Source organism: Numida meleagris, chromosome 13, assembly GCF_002078875.1.
Source record: "Numida meleagris isolate 19003 breed g44 Domestic line chromosome 13, NumMel1.0, whole genome shotgun sequence".
NCBI classification, from domain to species: domain Eukaryota; kingdom Metazoa; phylum Chordata; class Aves; order Galliformes; family Numididae; genus Numida; species Numida meleagris.
This window is the reverse complement of record NC_034421.1, coordinates 12,032,204-12,038,038: the sequence shown is the minus strand read 5'-3', so window position 1 is coordinate 12,038,038 and position 5,835 is coordinate 12,032,204.

Here is a 5,835-nt window from a genome sequence, read left to right as displayed (position 1 = left end):
CAAGTATAGAAATAGTACTTTCAAACTTGTACAGATGACTCTGCAGTAAAAAGGCATAACAAAAAGAAGTTATACTTGAGGAAGTCATAAAAACTGTCAGTGCTTCAATTGCTCTGAATCCTTCTACAGCAACGCAAGAATTGAAGACAACATACCACAGCACCAAATACATCTTGAATATATTTTACAATTTCTTAACTAAACTCTCCAGCTCCAATACTTTCCACATGAATTTCTAAGTATTGAGAAGATGAGGATGACCACTGGTCTGTCGAGGCCAGTATTTATGGTATTTATGATAAGTATTACAAAGCACTTGCAGTATATGCTTTGCTTAAAAAAGAGCATCTTCCTTGAACCAGTAACTGCCTAAGGCTAATATTGGATTCCACGTGTTTACAGCTAAATGGTCTAGTAGCTTTTGGAGTTTTACGAAGAAAGTCAGGGAAGAGTATCTTTTGAGAGCTGAAGAGAAAGGGGAAGTCACTTGTGGCAGTGCCATCGTCAGAGACAAGATGGTGATGGAATTGAATGAAAATTTCCTGGGCATGATTCCTCTCTTAGAAATGCCTAAAATTAAAAAAAAAACAACCCTAGAACTACAAAAAATAAATGAAAAATGCTTCAATCATTGCTTTTAATAATTATTTTCAACACCTCTGTAGCCCTGCCAACATATAAATGGAAGTGAAGTGGGAAAGGAAGCACAGAACTCGTTGCTAATGTTTAACCTGTGAACAAATCCATCTACACAGGATAACAAAAAGACAACACACAAACCTGTAATTCTCCTACAAGAAAGATCATTTAAACCAGCTTGTCATTTTTCCATATATAAAGCAAATAAACTATCAGCCTTATCTGAAGTCTCCAGTCTCAAGACCATTAAAATAAAGATCAGAGATAAAACCAGTAGATGCTGATGAGTTGACCATGCAGTTGTTTCTTCAAGAGGTACCAAGAGAAATTTTACATATGTCGTAAGTTAAAGTAAGGAGAGAAAAAAATGTTATTTCAGAATAACTACTCCCTGGATAAATGAAAATTAATAGCTTAGCAGAGACAAATAAATTGGACATCTTCTCATTTATAGATATTTAGACATAAGCACATCAAGATACTGCTATAAGGACATTAAAAATAAGACTTAGCCTTCTGCTTAAAGACTGTACTAAATATCAACATATTGCTAATTGAACAGATGTTAAAACTATATGATAACATAGTTCATTTTATTCTGTGGGGCTGAAGTCTGAAACCTAAATGTCATAACAACTTAAAACTGAGAGACAAATATTCCAGAATTATTTTCCTAAACAGAACTTTGAACAAAACCAGTGGTCATGGGGCACCATTAGCTTACTGCTGCCTTCTGATATCAAGACAAAACTATTAAAAGTAGTATTAATTAGAAGTATTCAATACAAACCAAATAATCCGTTCTCTACAAAGAACAAGTGAATGACAAATTCAATCTAACCAAAACTCCAAAGCTATAATAATTATCCTTATTCAACTCAACACCTTATCCAGAAAGCAAGTGCTAAAGATGCTAGAAATTGTCAAGAAGCAGAAAGCGCTTAAGAAACCTGAGGTTAAACTAAACAACAACAAAAACAGCTGCATCAGAATGGTACATGTACAGAATGGTAAACTTTTACTTTTCATGTCTTTTTATGTGAAAGTTGATTCCTCAGTTTCTGTATGTCCTGCGGCAGCATTTTAGTGTTTGGTCATGAATGTAAAGGATCAAGATGCCATCATTCACGGCTGCCCTTCCTGATGTTTGAAGGGTTGACTATCAGCAGATTATTACCAAAGCAGGTGGTAATGCATAATTAGAATCATAGAATTAGCTAGGTTGGAAAAGACCTACAAGATCATCCAGTCCAACCATCCACCTACCACCAATAACCCCACTAAACCATGTCTCTCAACGCTATATCTAAATGTTTCTTGAACACCTCCAGGGACAGTGACTCCGCCACCTCCCTGGGCAGCCTGTTCCAGCGTCTGACCACTCTTTCAGAAAAGTAGTATTTCCTAATGTCCAACCTAAATCTCCCGTGGCGCAACTTGAGGCCATTCCCCCTCGTCCTGTCACTAGTTACAAGAGAGAAGAGGCTGACCCCCAGCTCACTACAACCTCCCTTCAGGTAGTTACAGAGAGTGATGAGGTCTCCCCTGAGCCTCCTCTTCTCCAGGCTGAACAATCCCAGCTCCCTCAGCTGCTCCTCATCAGGCCTGTGCTCCAGACCCCTCACCAGCTTCGTCGCCCTCCTCTGAAAACGCTCCAGGGCCTCAATGTCTTTCTTGCAGTGAGGGGCCCAAAACTGGACACAGTACTCGAGGTGAAATGAACAGCCCTTAAAATAAAGTAATACATTTACAGTGGTTGTTGTGTTGTAGATGTCCTTTGCTGCAAATACATTATGAATTTATAAAGCATTAAATGTGCTTATTATTAATATTATTCTTTAACAAATACACAGCATCCTTATGTTTTTGAGGGCATCAAATAATAATTTTACTACTTTTGAATTCTATCTCCTTTGTGACAGCATCTATGGCACTTTCTTCATCTGCTGTTCCAAACAATACTTTTATCCAAGAAATAACTTTCTTTGACCTCTACTCACCGCCCACATACCATAGACCTGCTTTGTTATCAATCGCATTGCCTTTTTCTGATGAGCAATAAAACCATTTTTTCTTCTATTGCAATAATCCTACTTATTTGTTTGCCCTGTATAATTGCAGTATCGAACAACAAATTAGCTGTAAAGGCATGGTACCAGGCACTGAATCTGGTGATCCTTCCTTGTACATAGATGACCATTTGTTGTTGTGTTACAAATCGGTTGGTGTTCCCAGTCTGAAATACAGCTTAGGTAACGCTGAGCAATTGTTAACACACGTTCTGCTGTGAGTAACACTGCCCTTACTCAGCAGCAATAAGCTGCTTAACCCTTTAATTTAAGAGTTATACAGAGGAGAAACTGTCCTCTTGCCTCCTGGTGCTGATCAGATCAGAAGCAAATCACTCTGATGGCTGTGCCCTTCCCAACTATTTCTAGGTACCAAATTGTCTCCTACACCATTTACAGTTGCTTTATTTACTCCCACTAAAGGTGGATTCATAAGGAGGATGCTCTGGATCGGGGCAGCTGGAAGTAAGGATGCCACGTGTCTGTTTTGAAAAAAAGTGTGGCAGAAAGGCCACTAGAAGCCTGAAGTGTACATCCACAAATGAGTTTGAAGGCACTGAAACAGGCTGAAAGTGGGCAAAACAGACGGCCTGTGTGGAAGCTGGAGGAACCTTCATTAATGTAGCTTGAGAAGATCAAAGTGGTGCACAGCGGAAGAGGCAAGAAGACTAAAATACTTAGGTGCAACTTGGGAAATTTCTGCTCTTTGAGTAATTTCCTTAAGTAATCTCATCTCCAACTATAGGTTTTTAGTCCAGAAACTTCCAACAGCTTATTAGATTGAATAAGTTTTAGACAGCCTCGCTGAGGCTCTTTGATGTGCTCCTTGTCACCAGCTCCACGGATCCCCAGGATAAGCCTGCTCTACCTCGCACTCCACAACCACAACCTTTGGCAGTGTGAGTCTTCTCCCAGGCATTCCCTCTCTTCCAGAATTCAGCAGCCAAGAAAACAAGAACAGCTTATCTTCTGCTGACCAACTCTTTTCTTCCACAAATGCAGAAGCTGTTGTGTTTCCTAAGTATCTGAGTGCAGAGATTTATAGTTTAAATCCAGTGTATACACCAAATACTTAGTTAAATTCCAGAACTAGGAATGCAGCCTTGGAGAGATCAAAATTAATCTGTCCCCTTTATCAGCATTGTCAGAGCCTCTGCTGGATGTATTATTTCCTGGTTTTGTCACCGTGTTTCAAAAGAAGATAGGAGAGCTTCAGAAAAGAACAGAGTAATGGCAGTGATCAGAAATGGAGAAGATGTGAGGAAATTCTGGCAAAAAGAGTTGGGAAATTGCATAAAGGAGAAAGGAATACTTTTCAGGGAAGGAAGAGGAAAAAGGATGACACGATAACTTGTTTTCTTTTCATTAAAGAATCTTGCAAATGGGAATGAAACAACTGTTCCCAGTACCTAAGGGACAGAACAGATGGAAAAGAGCTTAAAAGACATAAGAAAGGCTCACATTAGAAGATAAACTCTCTAAACAATAGGGAGTACATTGCTTACTGAGTTGCTGAATCTTCATTACCAAGGATCTTCAGGAATGAATTAAGGACGGCACACAGCCCTCTCAGTCTGGAGCATGAAGGGACAAGGTGACATCTCGAGAACTCTCCAAGGTTTTGTTCTGAACCTCCCATCCCATCCCTGTTCCTGAGCTTTGTGTTTAATATAGACTTCCTCAACTTGTATAATTTCACTTTCCCACACACATATTAGTAAATATCGATTTAGATACCTTCTACTGCCGAGAATAATGGTAAAATCATTTTGTAGTAGTTTAAAGGACTTCAGGATACTATTTTGGTCTCCACCTCCCATGAGTTGGACACATGACCCCCCCCCTGTAGTCCTGTTTTGACTTGAGATTGAATTAGAAAGGTGAAATAAGAAATGCAGGAAACCCACAGAGATGGACTTAAAGATCCATTTTGGGGTCTTCAAATGAAATGAATAGGGATCAGCCTACCTGGGTCGCAGGGTGGGACATACATTATGAGAGAAGCTGTTGTAATAACTTGATATTACATTTTGATCCTGAAAATGTGCATGACTAATTTTATACATCTCAGTAATCTGACAGATTGAACAATGTGGAGCTAAAGGTTTCCAGCCATTAGTGTAACAGTGTTGATGATGAGCAGTAAAACATGGTGAGCCTATAGGTGAAAGCAACCCTGCTCCATAAATTAATGTGACGTGGTGCTTTTCTTCAGCACTTCCACTGAGTTTGGTGTTTGGTGATCCCAACAGCAAAGCCTGAGCCTTGAGACAGCAAAAGGAACAGTCTGAGCACCACAGGCTCAGGTAGAAGTGCTGGGTTTTGGATGTCTGCATTGGAGGCCCTTCTGTACAGGATGTATGTGCTCAGAAATATTGTGGCTGTATTTATTTTCTACACAGATGAAATAATTTATAAGGGCATTATTTGTGGAAAGCTTTTCTTAAAGAACCATAGATGTAGGATTTAAAGCTTGCTTCCTCTCATCACCTGTTCTGCTGTTAGTGTTTTCCATTTTAAATCCATGTATTTAAAACAACTCGCTGTCTGTCTTACCCTCAGAGTACCCATCTATGATTGACACCGGTTTACATGTTGAATTAAATCCCAGTGGCATTAATTTATCAACTGGAGGTTGAGCAGCGCAAAAATATTTGATCATTACAGAATTAATGTATTGAAAAGGACAAGGCAGTGCTCCGGCAGGTCCTGGTGGTTTGTTTTCTTTCGAACTTTCTCACAAGGAGCTGCTATCAGCGTGGTGTGAGAGCAATCCCTGTGCGCAGGACTGCGCGATGCTCTCCTCATTAGCTAAGCAGGAGGATTCGAGTACGACTTGGTTTCCTCTGGGCAGGAGGAAACGGAGGAAGCGAGCAGAGATGCTTGAGTAACGCTAAGGGCACGGTTTTAACCAGCGGATTCCCAAGTGCCGCTCGGTGTCTATTTATTCAGTTACCATCGGCTTCTCGCGTGCAGCACTGACAGCCCATGCCCCACTCTCCCATCGAAGCCCACAGCTTTCCGGGACGACCCCCGTGGCCGTGCAACCGCGGACAAAAAGTTGGGACCGCGCGGCGCTCCGGCCCCGGCTGCCGGCGCTGCGGGGCGGCGCTGGGCGGGGGGCGAT